The 18,516-nt window shown below is 37.1% G+C and overlaps 2 protein-coding genes across 6 annotated transcripts in view; one reads left to right on the forward strand and one right to left on the reverse strand.

Moving 5' to 3' along the window:
• The window catches only part of LOC127168555 (uncharacterized), a 280,503-nt gene that overhangs the window by 55,816 nt on the left and 206,171 nt on the right, over window positions 1-18,516 (reverse strand). The window lies entirely within an intron of this gene.
• The window catches only part of cbfa2t3 (CBFA2/RUNX1 partner transcriptional co-repressor 3), a 55,011-nt gene that overhangs the window by 8,668 nt on the left and 27,827 nt on the right, over window positions 1-18,516 (forward strand). The window contains exon 1 of one of the 5 annotated variants that reach the window (XM_051115333.1): window positions 9,867-10,867. The exons of the other annotated variants lie outside the window; for them this stretch is intronic. The gene's annotated coding sequence lies outside the window, so the exon portion shown is untranslated. Of the gene's footprint in view, window positions 1-9,866; window positions 10,868-18,516 lie in introns of those variants that run through there. 5 annotated transcript variants of the gene reach the window in all.

Here is an 18,516-nt window from a genome sequence, read left to right on the forward strand (position 1 = left end):
TTACTTTATTAAAATAATGTAACTCATTACATTTGATTACTTTTTGATTACTTTTCTTTCTAACAAATGTTTTCAACTACTAATATTTTTTAATCATTTAAACCAGGCAGATTTAATCTTACCGTAGTACTAAATTCTGACTTTTAAAATCTTCATCTTTTGAATTAGGATTCTAATCATTTAGTTTTAAAGCACAGCCACCACAAAATCAGACTTTTTTTTTCACAAAATCAGACTCTTTTTTTTTTTTTTTTTTTACTTTGAGGCTGTTCTGAGGTTAAATACCAATTTAAAATCATAACAAGAAATAGTAAATATTAATACGAAAAGTATTCAGATGTAACCTTTGTAATCATTAACATTTTCAAAAGTAACTGTAATTTATCTACACATTTTTTCTCAGCAATTGTAACCGATTACAGTTACATTTATTTTGTAATTAAATTAAGTAATGCTGTTACATGTAACCAGTTACTCCCCAACACCGATGGACAATAATACAAACAAAAGTAACATGTACATACCGTATGTATATAAATGAAAAAAAGTGCATAAAAAAATTGCATATATTTATCTATAAATATAATATTTATTATATATATATATATATATATATATATATTTTTTTTTTTTATTTTTTTTTTTTTTTTTTTTTGCTTCTGCAAATGAAAATAGTCCCTTTATGCCCAAAGCATCAAGTTTTTAGTGGCATCAAGAAAGACACAGACTAAAAGTCTGTAATAAATGCTAAAAGTTGAGAATAAACTATTTATTCTAGCGAACCAACCAGATTTCACCATTTGTTCTAAGCGTTTTAATCACTTTTAAGTGCTATTCTGACCTGTTCAGTTCCCGATCACATGGTCAGCTCTCGAGTAATTTAGGTGTGAAAAGACCACACTCTTAGCAGTTCTCTTTTCTGTTTTCTTCAGTTAGTTTTCTTCTATTTTCAATACATATTTCTGTCATAAGTGCTGTGAGCACAGACAGGTGAGGTGGTGTTAGCAAACAGAGAACCATTTGTGTCTGAACTTGCATGATGTGCATGCATTTTTTTCAGGTCCACATTTTCAACCCGGAACCACTGGATTGATTATGAATGATTATCAACCTAAAAATGGGTCAAATTAACCTAGCTTCCTTACCCAACAGTCTCAGCCCAGTGATTGGGTTGAAAAAAAAAAACCCAGAGAGTAACTGTGGTAGTCATTTCTGTACTTAAAGGAATGGTAGAGTTAACCTCAAATGAATGACTTATCAACTAGATTTTTTGTTAAATTATGGCTCCACTATGATATGAGAACAGGAAACTTAGAATAGACGTGCTCCCTTGTAGCAATACTAAGGTGTCTGAATACAACAGAGCATGAATGACTTATGTAGAGTGTTTCTTGCTTCACCCATCCATTCTTTTTAACCCCTTGTTTTCAGCCATAGTTTCACAGTAACAGCAGGAGTGTATAAACAGTATGTGTGTGGCCCTAGAAGGACCTGACAGGGTGACAGGCAGGGCTATAACTCCCCAGCATTGAAGAGGGCCATAAACACTACATCAACACTTGGGACAACCAGTCATCCATCTCCTAGACAACCAGGAACTCATCCTGTTGAAGATAGCACTCTATTGAGGTAGCAGCATAAATAACCTTAGTAAAAACATACGCCATAATTTATTTAAAATACATTTATTTCATACTAAGTATGTTTCAAATCCATTAACATACTGTATTTATTGACATATTACTTAAGACTAACTGATATAAATTTAGAATTAAACTATTTGGAGTAATTATTTGGAGTAATTCTTTGTTGCAAAATGCACATTTCTTACAGGAGAAGTCCACTTCCAGAACAACAATTTACAAATAATGTACTCACCCCCTTGTCATCCAAGATGTTCATGTCTTTCTTTCTTCAGTCGCAAAGAAATTATGTTTTTTGAGGAAAACATTTCAGCATTTTTCTTCATATAATGGACTGGTATGGTGCCCCGATTTTGAACTTCCAAAATGCAGTTTAAATGCAGCTTCAAACGATCCCAAATGCGGTTGTAAACGATCCCAGCCGAGGAAGAAGGGTCTTATCTAGCGAAACGATCGGTTATTTTCATTTTTAAAAAATACAATTTATATACTTTTTTAATGCCAAACGATCGTCTTGTCTTACTCTGCTTGGACTGTTCTTGTTCTGGTTCATGACAGTTAGGGTTTGTCGAAAAACTCCCATCTCATGTTCTCCCTCAACTTCGAAATCGTCCTATTTTACCTTTTTTGTTAAGGGTGTTTGATCTTTTTTTGCATGTTCACGTTGCAAAGACTGGGTCGGAATTTTTGCAGCGATGTAGGATGATTTTGAAATGATTTTTGAAGTTAAGGGAGAAAATCCGTTTGGAGTTTTTCGACATACCCCAACTGTCTTGAGTCAGAATACAATGTTACAAGTTAATGGAGAGAAAGGCAAGACGAGCATTTGAGATTAAAAAGTATTTAAATTGTATTTTTTAATACAAATATCCTTTTGTTTCGCTAGATAAGACCCTTCTTCCTCAGCTGGGATTGTTTACAACCGCATTTGGGATCGTTTGAAGCCGCATTTAAACTGCTTTTTGGAAGTTCAAAATCGGGGCACCATAGCAGTCCATTATATGGAGAAAAATGCAGAAATGTTTTTCTCAAAAAGCATAATTTCTTTACGTCTGAAGAATGAAAGGCATGAACATCTTTGATGATGAGGGTGAGTACATTATATGTGAATCTTTGTTTTGGAAGTGGACTTCTCCTTTAATATTACCTATATTACCCCTAAAATGTGTTTTATTATCACTATTAATAAGGACTGTGTGATCTCTGGGTCTTTAAATGCAAGATATTTCAAGTGTACCTAACCCATACTTGCAATAGTTCCACTTTAGCACAATCAAATATACTTAAGTATATTTTAAGTTGGACCTCAGCACAGCTTTAACACTTTTTAAGTGCATTAAGCACAAAATTAGTTTCAATTTAGCAGACTTTAAGTATACCAATTTAGTGTACCAAAATCATGACTGCAGGGTATTTTTATTAAGCACATAAATATGTAAATGTATTTGTAGTGTACTTAGCACAAAATAAATGTATTTCAAATACATTACAGTAATTTTTTTTACACTAGGGAAGGCAGCATGTAAAATTCATGTGAGAGAAAATATTAAATAATAAGATTAAAAAATTTTAACCATATAGAAAACAACTTGGGTATTTTAGCAAATTGTTGAGATTTTGTTGAGATCTCTTTTGAGACTCCAGAGTAGACATGTGAAATTCCATATTTCTCTTAGTAGACAAATCCTGGAAGCAGGAGACGTAAAACTATTTTTTTGTGTCAAATGGTCTTTGCTAAGGCAAGCATCACCAATACTATTGTTCATATTTTTTTGCCTGGTGGACGATATAATAAATGAAGAAAAAAAGAAAAAAAAAAAATCCTATGCACTAACATTGACAAAGGGACCTATAACAATAGCTGTAAAACATTATTTTAAGTTTACACGTTTTTAAAAATTAAACTTATCTTCAGGGATATCCTCAAGTTGAGTTAACTCATGTTTAGTTGAGTTCACTCACTCAAGGCAGCAGGTGAACTTTTATTTCTAGGTTTAACCAGCTGGAAATGTTTTAAGGCATCAGATAATATCACAGAAACTGGTTTGGTCTCTTTATAGCAATAACCAAGAAACCACACAAAAACCCTGCTGTAGATATAAAAATAATAAATAAAAATGTGTTGTTTTCCCTTCAAATACTTTTAATATGTTCCCCTGACCTAATCAAATTTCAGTCAACAGATATTACTGAAGCTCTTACCATCTGTTTTATCAGAAATTTGGCGTTTACTTTTTAGAAAGGTGCCTGTTTTCAAGGATAGTAATGTTGTTGTTTTTTTTAGGTCAGTTTGAAATCAACAAAAACAAACTGGAGAAAAATCTAGCTAAACAACTCAAGTCAATAACTGACAGCAGTGAACTGCTATAAATGTATGCTAATCAGAATATCTTAGCATATGAAAACTTCAATATAGCCTACCGTATCCTTTTTTTTTCTCTCATGGAAGATCAAGTTGACTTATTTATTAGTTTGATAATATTGGGGATAGTCTTGAAGTATCATTCAGACCTCAAGCAGAACATGTGAATTAAGTGCAGGGTCAGAATACTTTCCTGACTGGTGAAAAAACCAATTAAAAGAGCGTGTACTTATCAGCAGATGCATATAATTAATGATGACATATTTGGCTGCACATTTAGTGATTTCACTTGAAAAAGTCGATGAATAAGACCTTGCCAGCGCCTTGGTCCTTTACTGATCAGAGGGAAGGATAAAATTTAATGTAATGAATCTTAAAGATTTCCAATAAATGATGCAGCCACTGTTTTCAGCAAATATAAAGAGAGATCACATAATCACAGATTTTTAAGGGTGTTGACAGAGTCTTTCTCAGGTTTTTTAGTGTAACTGAGATGAAGGACAGGGGCTGAAACACCTTTACATAAAGTATAGAATGACTAATGAAGGTGATCTGGGCTACTTGACAGTTACAGACAGGTGTGTTGGAGCAGTGTTGGAACTGAAGTCTGGAGGGCGGTAGCTTTCCAGGAGCAGTGCTGGAGATCTCTAGACTATAGTGTAAGACTGGGGTTCTCAACTCTGGCCCTCGAGTTTAGATCCAACCCTAATCAAACACACCTGAACAATCTAATCAAAGCCTTCAGGACTGCTTAAAAGTTACAGCAGCGGTTGTCATATCCAGTCCTTACGCCATGATTCCAGTTCAAAGCGAGCGTATATGTTCCATTTAAAGGTCATTAAAGCGTGCAAAACATGAATTTAAATTGTGTTTATTTACAGATGCATTTATGTCACACTTTACACTTCTCTAGTAAGTTTCGCCTGTGTGTGAAGATGCTGCATGCAGGCGATGGCGTGGCACAAATATGTGAATGAATGTTCTAAAATAAAGTAAACTTTTCCCATGATCATGCTCACAATAAACACTGTGTAAGGATCATATCAGTCAGAACACAGTTCATGCACTTCTAACAAGCTGGTGATCTGAATCCGGTGTGTTAACTAAGAGAGACATGCAAAATATGCAGAGCAGGGGGGCGTGAGGACTGGAATTGAGAACCACTGAGTTACAGGCACATGAGTTTCATCAAGGTTGGAGCAAAACTTTGCAAGGAAAGTGGATCTCAAGTAGTCTGATGGCAGAAGGTCTGGGAACCTTGGCCGCTTTGAATGGCCAAGACAGGTAAAGCAACCAATCACGTTTCTTTTGTGGCGCATTATGTTTAGGGATGTGGAAATGTATGGATTTTTATCATTATAGGGTAGATTTGTACATACACTAACACACATTAAAGGAGAACTCCACTTCCACAATGATTCACAAATAATTTACTCACCCCCTTGTGATCCAAGATCTTCATGTCTTTCTGTCTTCAGTCGTAAAGAAATTATGGTTTTTGAGGAAAGCATTTCAGGATTTTTCTTCATATAATGGACTTCAATTGTGCCCCCGATTTTGAACTTCCAAAAAGTAGTTTAAATGTAGCCTTAAAGGGCTGTAAATGATCCCAGCCTAGGAAGAAGGGTCTTATCTAATGAAACGATCAGTCATTTTTTTCGGAAAATAAAAATGTGTATACTTTTTAAGCACAAAAGCTCGTGTAGCACAGGTTCTGGTATGCGCATTCACGATGCTAAGTATTGAATCATGTCGAAAGGTCACGCCGAATGCAGGCGGAGCTACAGACCCAGTGTTTACAAAGCGAACGCGCAAAGACTAAGGAAGTCCAAGTAAGTCAAACGCTGTTTACAAACAAAAAGGTACAACGTGTCAGACGATTCTGAAGTTTGTAGGAGAAAATAAGATGGAGTTTTTCGCCATACTCTACCTTTTTTAGCCAGAGTACACAGACGATGAACTTGAACGATGAACGATGACATGATTTGTAGTAGTTATGGGAAATTCTGATCGTTTTACAGACTCAGACCTTTGAGTCTCGTTCAGCAAAATGAACGAATCTTTTTTCGAGTCATGTCATTAATTTTAGCAAAATCCGCATCACGTGACAGCCCCATAAGATGAACGAATGACTCGAAAAACCCGAAGACTCGAAACAGGTGAACTATTTCCAGCCCAGAACCTAATAGGATGTTGCGCATGCGCGACTTAATCACTCCCCAAGACAACTCGTTCTTCGCGAGTCACATTAAAGATTCGTTCAAAATGAACGCGCATCCGAGAGCCTGTGCTACCCGAGCTTTTGTGCTTAAAAAGTATACAAATTGTTATTTTTCGGAAAATTGTTTCACTAGATAAGACCCTTCTTCCTCGGCTGGGATCATTTAGAGACATTTGAAGCTGCATTTAAACTACATTTTGAAAGTTCAAAATTGGGGGCACAATTGAAGTCCATTATATGGAGAAAAATCCCGAAATGCTTTCCTCAAAAACCATAATTTCTTTATGACTGAAGACAAAAAACATGAACATCTTGGATGACAAGGGGGTGAGTAAATTATTTGTAAATTGTTGTTCTAGAAGTGGGCTTTTCCTTTAATGTTCAAACAACATGTAAAAGTTAAGTTTGCATCCCATGACCCCTTTAAAGATATTGTGCTGCAAACTTTAAATATTTCACATACTTTGAAAATCCAGTGCTTAGCTGATCCTGATAAGCGTTTATCGTCACAGTTGTAAACACAACAGTTTTCTTCTTTCGTGAGGGGGTTTGGCATCATGGCATCTTCGTTTCCAGGTGGAATATTAAAGAACGTGACATGCACATCTCCTGGAAATCCTGTATAGTTCAACCAATCCAGTGACTTCTTTGAAACTCCTGAAGTTGAGAACCTTTGGTGTAAGATGTTTGTGTTTTTTTACTTTTCTATGAGTGGACTGTTTCATTTATCTACTTTGTATTCTTAATTCATTTTACATCCGTTATTAAATCCTTTTTTTTATTTCTTGTGATTATTTAATGATTATTTTAATTCCTTTTTATGAATTACCTTTGTGTATGGAATGTGCTATATAACTAAACTTAACTTGCCTTTAAAACACCTACATTTGTTGTAGATCATGACATTACGCTGCCTTGGAAGCCAGTCTGAGACTAGATTTCTTAGGAGGAACCTTCATAAACAAAACACTGGGCAAGCAAGGCAGTAAGGCAATTGCTTGAGGTTCAAGGCACAGCCAGGGTCTATTCGCAGGAGACAGATCCTAACGTTTCACACTTGATAAGTTTGAGACGTTTGCCCTTGCAAGAGCAGCAAAGACTGACACATCCGTAAATGTAGCCAAATTGCATTTGGCTGTAGAAAAATCCTCAAATATCTGGGTAGATATTGCATGTCCACACCAGAGTTGACCACATATCAGTACGGTGGATTAAGAATTATGGGTGTAGAGGACTCAAGTCATAGAGGATTTATTTAATATCTGTGAACTGGGTATTAGCTGTCATGAGAGAAGGAGAGGTGAAGCCAGTGCAATGAGGGCTGCTCTTTTTACAGGCTTTCTCAAGGCTGAGAGTTTTGATCTAGTGCAGTGTTCAAATCAATTGACATCATTTCACTTCACACACATACACTAAACACCGGTACAACTCCCACACATGTGCTTTTTTCACACGCTTCCCTTAAGTCAATGAAGTGCTCATAACCCATATTACTTGTGTGATGTAACATATTCTCAGGTAAAACATAATATTCAGTAAAAAGAAGAAAAAAAAATCATAAGTCAAATCAAGTCAAAAGAGTTCTCTATAGCAGATGGTCAGATAAAAAAATGAAAGAATAATAAAAAAATATATATTTTTTAAAGTAACCAGGATCCTTTATTTCCCATTTTGATTTCATCATGCTTTAAATCATTATCTAAGGGACCACTATAATAAAATGACTTCTGTTTTTTACCTTTTTCTAGATGGAAGAAAATCTGAAACCATAACCAGTAATAGACTTATGTTAGATTTGTGGTTTTCTCAGAGTGTTTTGACTGGAGGCTTTGTAGGCTGACCATGCAAGTGGACTGGTGAGACTAAAGAAGGTATGGGGCAGCTGTCTCTGTGTACTTTCCACCACCGGCACTTTCTCCAACAGCAGAGTAGCGCTAACTATGTTTGTTTACATGTCTTTACATCCCCTCATTTCTGAGGGGTGGGGGAAGAAAGGCAGATGTGCGTTTCTCATCGGCTCACCTGCGGTGACACCATCAGATCCTCGCCCTAAAACCGAGTCACAACGCCATGGAATGGCTAGCAGGTGCAGTGATGGTTAAACAGTCAAAAATGGGGGAATCAACTGAACAAAATGCAGGGAGGGGGGTAGAGAATAACTCTGTCAATTTTTTAGCAGCAGCTGTATTTACTAGAGCTTTCCCCCAATACCTCAGAAGGAGGAATATATTCTACATTGAACATTCTGCCTAAACCACAAGAAGTCATATTCATATTCAAATACAGCTAAAAATGTCTGTGGAAATGTCATCTCTTATCCATATTCATAGTTGGTGCATGCGGCTCTTTGAATCACTCAATAACTGCTCTGCTATTCAGTTAAAGTGTACCATAGACTTTAGCTTAAAGTTATTTGTCAAGGTCTCAGAATAAATAGTTAATGTAAATTATAGTTTTATAAGCTGCTGATAAGCAGTCAACACATATGAATTTCAAAATATGAAAATTATTGCATTAGATGACATAATATAAAACCAATTCCCATTTATGTTTAATGAAAAACATTTTACAAAGCATTTAAAATGATAAACCAATGTATGCATTTCAAATTGAAGACAAAATTTGTTTGGACACTCTGAGGTTGCCAAATGTTAGCAGAACAAGTCCACAGTTAATATGATGAACTACACTTGTGGTGGCACTTGGACATCTCAGTGAACTTGAAGGGAACTAATTTAGGCTAGAAATATTAGCAAAAATGGCTCATATAATACAAATTGTTTCTACATGTCACTTGTTTTAATATTTGAAATTAGTATTAATACATATTGTTTTACCGCAGAAATAAAATGACCTTATTAAAAAAAAAACGAACCGTGGTTGTATTGTAGTAACAGTGTAGTAAAATGTTTTTTTTTTTTTTTGGCGCATTGATTACCATTTGTATAACAATAGTTTTACTACAAATACCATGGTGTAGCAAGACCATGGTTAATTTGTTGTTAGCATGGACTAGCTATAATAACCGCGGCTTATGGTTTTATTTGTAGTAAAACCATGGTTAATTTTCGTAAGGGGATATGTATATCGATGGTAGCTGACAGTTAGCCTATATAAACTACTAAAAAGTGAGGACCATCCATCAATAGTCCACACTTAGACAGCATGTTTAAATGAAGCACATGATGCTACTGAGAAAAAAAATGAAATGCTCAGTTTGTAACTATGTTACAAAAACATCATATCTCCCATCTGATTTGAATGCCCTCGATCGGGCTTCGGGCACCAGCTGCCTGGCTGTCAATTGCCTGATGAATGCGAGTGTTTGCGCGCTTCACTGACGCGCACGAACTGATATGGGGAAACAGCGGCCCCTAGCGGCGAGCGATTCAAATGCGCTTAAAAACCTGGCAAAAACGCCCGGCGTTGTGGAAGGACCATCAATAGTGCTCTCATGAGAATCAATCTGACATTTTTATCAGAGACAGGGACAGTGCTTATGATCCCTTAAGAATTGCAGAAAATTGTGGGCACATCCTAATTATGTTAATAGCAAGTCTATTAAAAATGTGATATGAATTATATTAGGAATCCTCAATATCAGAGGGGGTTATACAGCACAAGGGAGGCAGGCTGTCAGCTTGTGGGTCTGAGGAGCTGTCACAGAGAGAGAGAGAGAGAGAGAGAGAGAGAGGGAGGGAGAGCGAGCGAGCGAGCGAGCGAGAGAGGTTAGGAGCGCAGGAGAACGCTTCTCTTCTCCAGATGGTGTTTTAAACGCAGACAGAAGGGTCATTAGACAACACACCAGCTTCCAACCACTGACAACAACAAAAATAAACCAAAACGCGAGATGGTGCAGAGCGAAACAACGCAGAATGTGTAACATCAGTTAGCTGGGACGCGAATGATGTTTTTAATGGACCGTTTTTTCGCGTTCAGTGTGGAGGGAGTTCGCGACGAACAGTTGGAGTATTAACGGGGAGATCTCCGAAACACTCCCTATCTGAATCATTTCTGTAAACGAGGACTTTCGGGATTTACAAGAGACAATATTCACTACACTTCTACTTGGAAACATGGAGCATCAGTGGCAATATTAAAAACATCTTCTATCTTACAGGAGGGATCACGGACATCTACTGTGGAATACGATATATATAAAAAAACCCACCAAGAACGCGAGATCTGAATTGGAGGACTTTGCGATTTTTTTTGTGTTTTGAGAAATCCAAGCGAACTTTTTTTCGCCCTGTGCATTTTTACTAAGAAATTTGTTAACACGTTTCAAGATTTCGACATTTTAAAGGAACGTAATACCAAAGTCTCACTACTTTAATACTAAAGCTCCGCTGTCTTCTAGCTTTGTATGAAATATTTTCGATTTCTTGCAATTGAATTACCTCATTATTTATTACTATAACGAAAAGTCAACATCGCGTGCAATCCAAAGGAGTTCAGAACTCTCTCTCTCAGACACTCTTTGATAAAACGGCATATGTACGATTTGTATTCATTTTGGAAAGTTCTCACCTTTTCCCAGTGATAATCGAGGCGTAATCTCCGTTTATTTCTGTTTTTTATTTTTCGCGTGGATTATTTTTTTTGGCTGCAAATACCTCAGTTTGACTTCGACCTTCAAAAGTAAGTGATGTCTCTGCTTTATCTATTAATACTTTGTTCGTTCAACATTAACGGCTATTTCTTACATACAGCTTCATGCGAAGATGTTATAAGATGCTGTAACGCTGGTAAGGTCTTCAAGTACAGTTTAGCAATATAGAAATTATCAACTGAACGACATTCCTGCTCAGTTGCAGTTTGTTTTTATATGCTACGTAAATACAAAATACATATATATGAAACACAAACGTTATCAAACTATTTTGTTTATAATGTATACATTGTTTATTTCAGAATGAAATGCTTATTTAAGATACGGATGGCGACTTAGTCAACAGAAAGTCTGTTATTATCAATACAATTATTGTCACTAAAATTAATATTAAACAAAATCAAACCTATATTAAACAATGGCAAATTTATTTTTCAATCATTTTTGCGATTATTTGTTGTAATTGCGGTTTATGAAAAGAACACGACAAAAATATGGTTCATATTTTGCCAAAACAACTCCAACCTCTGAATTTGAACTTATTAGAGATGATTTAATTCACTTAGGTCTGATCTGCCAGAAATTTGCTCACGCTGAGCTTTTAATTGTTTCACATTTTCTGAAAAGGAAGATGTTAGAATGTTTACTTTTACAAAATATTTAACTGAGAGTATTATTAATAAACCTTGCTTATAATAAATGAACAAGCAGAAATTACTGCACATCTAAGCACATCAGATGGCTTCAATCTTATGAAAAAGTAGCAATTTATAGCAGTCATCAGCCTGGCAATCTCTGCACCTGTTTGTCTAATAAATGATTAGTCTATATGAGCACGAAAATGAAGATGTGATCTACTGCATTATGATGAATTGTTCATTGCAACCTTGCCAGCACACTGATGGATGAAACCACAATATGCTCTGTTGCAACATCACTTGTCTTAACTGTCCTTCAGTCCAGCCCAGTCAGCACCCGTTGATGTTACTGCCGTTGCACTGCAAACCACCACTTTACTCTTCAATTGACCCCAGTAAAGATCAGCTGAATTATGAATGAACAGACGGTAATAGTTCTCCCAACAGCTAAATGTCTAAAGGTGAAACCGCGCTGTGGCCACAGACTATCCTTAAACATTACCACCAAATAGCCTTCATAGCTTTTACAGGCAAATGTCCCTGCTGCATGCACTAAAGCACCTCTACCAAGAGAAAGCCATTCATTAATCTGAAGTGATTATTCAATTTGCTTTCATGCCATCTTTAGCAGATTTAAACAGAAGAGACACTATATGGGGTCAAGTCAAATGGCTCTGAGGAGACACTGCTTTCAATTGGTAGATATGGAGAACTTCTTTAACTGGTTTTGCAGCTTCTGACAAGGGTGCTTGGAGTCAGTCTTACCTGCTCACTGTCTGCACAAGTCGCTTAAGATATTATAAAATGAAACTTGATGTTTATTCAATGTGAATCTAGTTCAGAAAAAAGTGTATTTCAAACTGTCAGTGCACTTTTCTGAGAATTCATAAAGGCTCTCACTATGATGTAGTTTGTCAGAGTTTGTCATGTGGAAGGTGTCAGTTTCTATGGATGTGGCATATATCTTAAGTTCACTGGTATATAGGATGCCCGCATTCAGGTTGGGAGAGCGTGTCCTTGTGGCAGTGCTCTGCAATGGGAGCAGGGACATGGTGTGCACTGGAGGTAATTATTGTAATTTGAGTGCGGGTGCAGGTGAAGTTTGCCGTCTCGTAATTAACGAGAGGAGCAGATGGCGGTGGGCGGGAGATGGGTGCAGGCAGACGGCCGGCAAAGCAGCAGAGGGAGGGAGGAAGAGAGAACGAGAGAACTAGGGGGTGGGGTCAGGCACTGATCAGTAAGCACAGGCACCTGATCGGCCAGGTAGCCTGACTGTCACTTGCGCGAAAGACCTTGCACACACCACGAACCCATGACACGTGGCAGCACTGCACTTAAAATGCCAGTTTATTCAAGTTTTGGCAAAGGCAATACTATGCAAATCTATAAATAGAAGTTTTTGTAGTTGCGCAGTGGGTTGTGCATTTGCTGGTGACATAAAAAGGGCTTTTGTGTTCATGCTGTAGGTAAGCAGGTTCGAATCTGGCATGCAACATAACCTTATTCTGTTCAGTAGTGCACAAAAAAGGGTTGTTGTGTTTACAGGTAGTTTTAAATCCTACAACATGTCGCAATATAGTGGTAGAGTCCTGTGTCATAGAGCTAGATTCAGGTTCGAGTCTGGCCTGCATCATACCTCAAACTATTTCCTCTCTTTTCCCCCTCTACATTCCTGTTTTACCTGGCTACACTGTAAGCAAAAGTTTGTAGAAAACAGAAAAGGTACTGGTAGTTTTACAGACATTTCTTTAACTGTAAAGCACAACTTAATGCAATTCATAATTCAAAATATAGGTAAAACACCTGTGAAAAATCATAACCTATAACTACCACTATATTTTGCTCCTTTTTAGACATTTCTTAAGAGTGTATAAATGAAATACAAAAAGCCCATTAATATTTAGTTGATATATTTTTGAGTTCTTTAAACTGAATTATTTTAAGATTTACAATTATGTAAAGTCAACACTGGACTGTATTTTTGATAAACTCAAATTTAATTGCCACAAAATGAAATTTTAAATGAAGTGTATTTGCTATCTAGCCATCTCAGCATCTAGAGAGATGTCAGATCACAGACTAATCCTAACTCCTATAATGCATTAATGCAATTGTGCAGTCACATGAGTCCTGAGCAGGTGGGGACGTCCGCAAGCTTTATAACTGAGGTGTTTGAACCTGTTTTGTTTATTTGTTGATGTCTTTAGAAGAGCTCAGTGGAGATTATCCTGGTCTATTATCTACATTAGCTGCCAGAGAGAGCACTTATGTGTCACTTATGTCCTGGTGTGAGGAAATTAATCTCAGACTGAGTAAAAGATCTGGGTCTTTTTTCTCTTTCTTTCCGAAGTTGCACATATTGAAAGAACTGCCTTTCAGATCCACACTGGAAAAGTGCACGAGACAAGTCTTAGTGCTCAATTCTGATTCTTATTGCACAGATCCTTGTTTGTTTGGCTGTTCACAATATTTTCAAAATGTGGCCAATATTAGACTCGAGTGTGAACTGGTCACATTCATGAAGTGACCTGCATGCCCAAAAGAACAATAACAAAGATAGAAATCAGCATGCTGTCATATGGACGTAAATATGGAAGCCAGTATTTATGCGTTCATTTATAAGCTGATGTGCCGCGGAAGCCAGCGAATTTGTGCCCAGGTGATAAGGAGGAGTAAAGATAAGGAGTAAAAGAGCAACGTTTTTTTCATGTACTTTTTTGCTGAAGTTTTGCTTGTATGGAGCTGTCGTCACAATGCTTACTCACAGAGTGACCAAAGAACTACTGTTATGGAAAATCTTTTGAGTGACTCCCATCAACACAGAATGTCATGAATGTCCATCTAGAGTGACGTAAAAGTCACATAAATTCTAATATGACTGTTCAGACTGATATTGCATTGCAAAACATTGGACCTGTTTCTGATTTAGGACCATGAATGGAAGTGGTCCAAATTATAATTGAAAGGATCAGATTCCATGTGGTTTGTGCTGTTCACACTATTATGAAAAAAACAAATCTGACTCACGAAATATAGGATTTGAGCCAGCCTAAAAGAAGACATTATTCATTCATTAGATGAATGTCATATCTGATTGGCCTTTTGATTAAGAAAGTTGCTGATAAATATACTCAGATGATCACAACATCTGTATTTCAGTGTCTCACAATACTTACTCATGGGTGAAGGCTCTATAAATCCTACTGTTATGGCAAATTGTCCCAGCAGTCCATCCGGTCATTCTACCGTGGCTACCCCGGGCTCCCATCGGGAGTGCCAGGGAGAGGGAGCAGCAGAGACGGGCAAGGGGGCAATTGCCATAGTTTCAGCCCTGTTTATCCCTCCAAACAGTGGGAAAGACGGCGACGGTGTGGTGAGCACATGTGTTTGACATTAGTGTGACATGGCGGCTTCTCTCGGGAGAAGGAGAATGTCAGAGAGCAGAGAACCCGGCCAGCTTCCAAACATCTGGGGTAACAAAAAACACATTTACGCCACATTGTAGGAGCTGGGAGTTCGCTATGAGAAAGAAACCACATCAGTCTCAAATTCACTCTCTCTATTTGTTCTTTTCCTTTTCCCATGTGTGCTCACAAGTAAAGGTGTTGTTCTGTCTTAATGACACAATGGGTTTTTATTTATCTTTATAAAGATAAATGCATGCATAATGGAGAATGCTGTGTATGAGTTACAGTAGATAGACTATGCCTATCAGCATTAAGTCTGCAACTTACTCTGGCCAAGACCCACCCACTTAGACAGGAAGAGACTGCCTGATTGACATGTGAAGTAATCAAAAACAGTTTTAATAATCTTTAATAATGCTGAGAAGTTTGTAAACATTGTCAAATCCATGATTAGGTTTTGACATCAGGTTAAAGTTTGCATTTTGAGAAAGCTCTTGTCAGAGAGCAAGCGACACAAGCTTCTCAAAGCAATCAGAGGCTGTTCTGGCTGATTTTGTTAGATTGTTGGATCCTCACTTTTCTGTAATGAAAAACAGATCTGATCTGATCAAATAGGGAACATTGTAAACCTCTTTGAGAAATGGCTCCCTCTGAGTTGGCTTGTTTTGTTTGGATGATAAGCGAAACTCTCGCTAAATAAGGCGGCGGGAAAAAGATTGGAGGATGTAAGGATACATTGCCAGCGGAAGTATGGCTGAGAGACAGGGCACCAGCTGGAGTAATCCCTGCTGGTAGAGGGGTTTATTAATCAAACAGTGTGGAAGTTCATATCACCGCTCCTGTCTGTGATAAAGCTAGTTCCTCACTTCCTCTCTCGCCCTCAGCCAGTTACTTATCACACAGTTCTGAGTGGTAACTACAGATGAAGTTCAGTTATTAAGCCCTCACACACACATACAATTCTCCTCACAATGATGTTAAAGTATTGAGAAGGGGCTCTGGGCTGGATTGGGGCTGGGAGACGTACGATGTAGCGTATTTGCACAAATTAAAGCAGCCGTTATCTCGTGGAAACAGAAGCAGAGCGCCGGACTATCCTGTCATTCTTGAAATGGGTTTGAGCTGAATTTCACTGCGGCTCCAGTCTCTTACGAAGACCTTAATCTAACGCAGGGGTCTCCTCTGATAAGTTATTGTTCCACAGCCAGGGATCCACCAGAAGGAAGTTTAATTTCCATACAAAAAAAGGAACATTTTCAAAGCGAATGGAATTGGAAGAAACATTTTTGTTGATACCAGAATGTTCCAGATGGAGGAGGGGTGGATACTCTCAAGAGGATGTTCCTATATGGAAATGAATACAAATTCCTGCAGAGACTTTTATAGCATCAAAAGTGTCTATTAAGAGGGATGAAAAAGAATACCGAAAGCAGCATTGATCCCACTCTGGACACAGAGAAAAACAAGAACAGCGAATAAACTTTTATTATTATTAGGCATATGGGACCCTGGACCACAAAACCAGTGATAATTTTAATTGAGATTTATACATCATCTGAAAGCTGAATAAATAAGCTTTCCATTGATTGTATGGTTTGTTATAATAGGACAATATTTGGCCGAGATACAACTATTTGAAAATCTGGAATCTGAGGGTTCAAAAAAAAAAAAAAAAAAAAAAAAAAAAAAATCTAATAATTTAATTTCCAATTTAAAACAGTTTTGATATATTTATGGTAGGAAATTTACAAAATATCTTCATGGAACATGATCTTTACTTAATATCCTAATGATTTTTGGCATAAATGAAAAAACAATAATTTTGACCTATACAATGTATTGTTGGCTATTGCTACAAATATAACTACTTATGACTGGTTTTGTGGTCCAGGGTCACATGTTTATTCATTTCTAGTGAGCCTTAAAATGCTCTCTATGTAGACAGCTTACTAGGTTTTGGGAGAATTTTTTTTAAAATTTTATATTAAAACTATTTTATATGAATTTATATTTATATTTTATTCACTGTTATCCTTAACTGTTTTGTGTAATGTTATTTCCTTAATTTCCCACCATTTTATTTTAAATAAAATTTTACGCCGCAATGATTTTATGAAACTATTCATTTTATTTAAATTACTGTAAATAAAATTACTGTAAATAATTGGCTTTTTTGTTTAAAAGCTAAATTTAAATAAAGTTGAGAGACAGTACAAAGCAGAGTCTACAGATAAACAAAGACTTGAAGAAGCAATGTCAAATAAGGGCAAAAAAAGAAATTTTAACTAAAAATAATAATGTATGTGAAATCAGTGAAGTGGCTAAAAGTGGGAAAGAGGCTTAAATTGAAAAGGGCTGGTACCATAATATATAAAAATGGTAATTATTCAGTACCATAGCATATGTCAAAGTAATGTCTTTGGGGATCACTGTACCATTGTACTACTTCAGCAGTTTCATAGAAAAAAAAACATTAACAAATATATGGATTATGTATATATATATGCATGTTTTGCATGTGTGTGAGTTGGGCAGGTTTCAGTCTTTTGTGCTCCATAAATCAGCAAGCTGTAATGACGCAAAAGCCAAAGCAAACAAGAGCAGTACTAGGCTACAGCTGGCCATAGCCTAAGAGAAAGAGAGAGAGAGTGAATACTGTGGAGAGACAGCAGCTGTCAGGCCCCGCATCGTGCACCTGTCACACAGGAAGTCAGGGCCTGCCACTATTTCCTGGATACGCCTCCTCAGCCAAACACTTCTGCTGTTTTCTCAGAGGATATAAGGGAGAGGGAGAGAGAAAAAAAAAGAGCTAGTCATCCTAGTCAGGGAATTAGGATGAAAAAAGGAAGAGGAACAGTATGTTAGTTGCGTACGCCGTCTGCGCACATGCACATATTTTAGAATACTAGCCCATTGCATACTGTGTAGTATATGCTTTATTCCCTATTGTTTTTGTTTACTGTAAAAAGATTATAACAACTATGGTGCAATGCTATTCAGTGCTGTAGACGAGAAACACTGATTGGCAGAAACGCTCATTCAACGCTTTACGCTCATTTACATTTTCATCCTTCTCCCAGGTAATAGTCACTCATGTGACAGGATGTGACATCACTTCTAGCGCAGTAACAGATGGTGAGCATGGTGGCATGGCATTATAGCCATCCTTGTTTTTCTTCCAGTCATGTGAGCAGGGGATCTGTGGTGTGTGTGTGTGTGTATATGTGTGTACAGGCCCTGTGTGTTTTGCTTGGCACGCGTCCTCTTTGTTTGTTAGGATTGTCAAGGCGGGTCCTCTGGAGGGCTTCTGTGTCTAATTCCCCAGCCGCCCCTCACGCTGCCTGTATGCAATTAACAGAGTAATTAAAAGCTTGATGAGCTAATTGGTGTTGGGTGAAGCTGCAGGTGTTTTGATTGGGGAGCTTGTTTGTGGAAGTGCGGAGAGCAAACAGATTCCTGTCATAGATCATTTTGTCTCTTTTTCCCCCACTATTAAAATAATACATGAGTTTAGGGAAAGCACAGCTATTATAACTATTTATCAGGCTTGATGGGAAAATTGTAATTGTTCCGTAATGATCGTTCTTGTAGGGCTGAAGGACAAGCATGTCTTATTATTTGTCAAAGCTCCAA

Source organism: Labeo rohita, chromosome 7 (assembly GCF_022985175.1).
Source record: "Labeo rohita strain BAU-BD-2019 chromosome 7, IGBB_LRoh.1.0, whole genome shotgun sequence".
Lineage (NCBI taxonomy): Eukaryota > Metazoa > Chordata > Actinopteri > Cypriniformes > Cyprinidae > Labeo > Labeo rohita.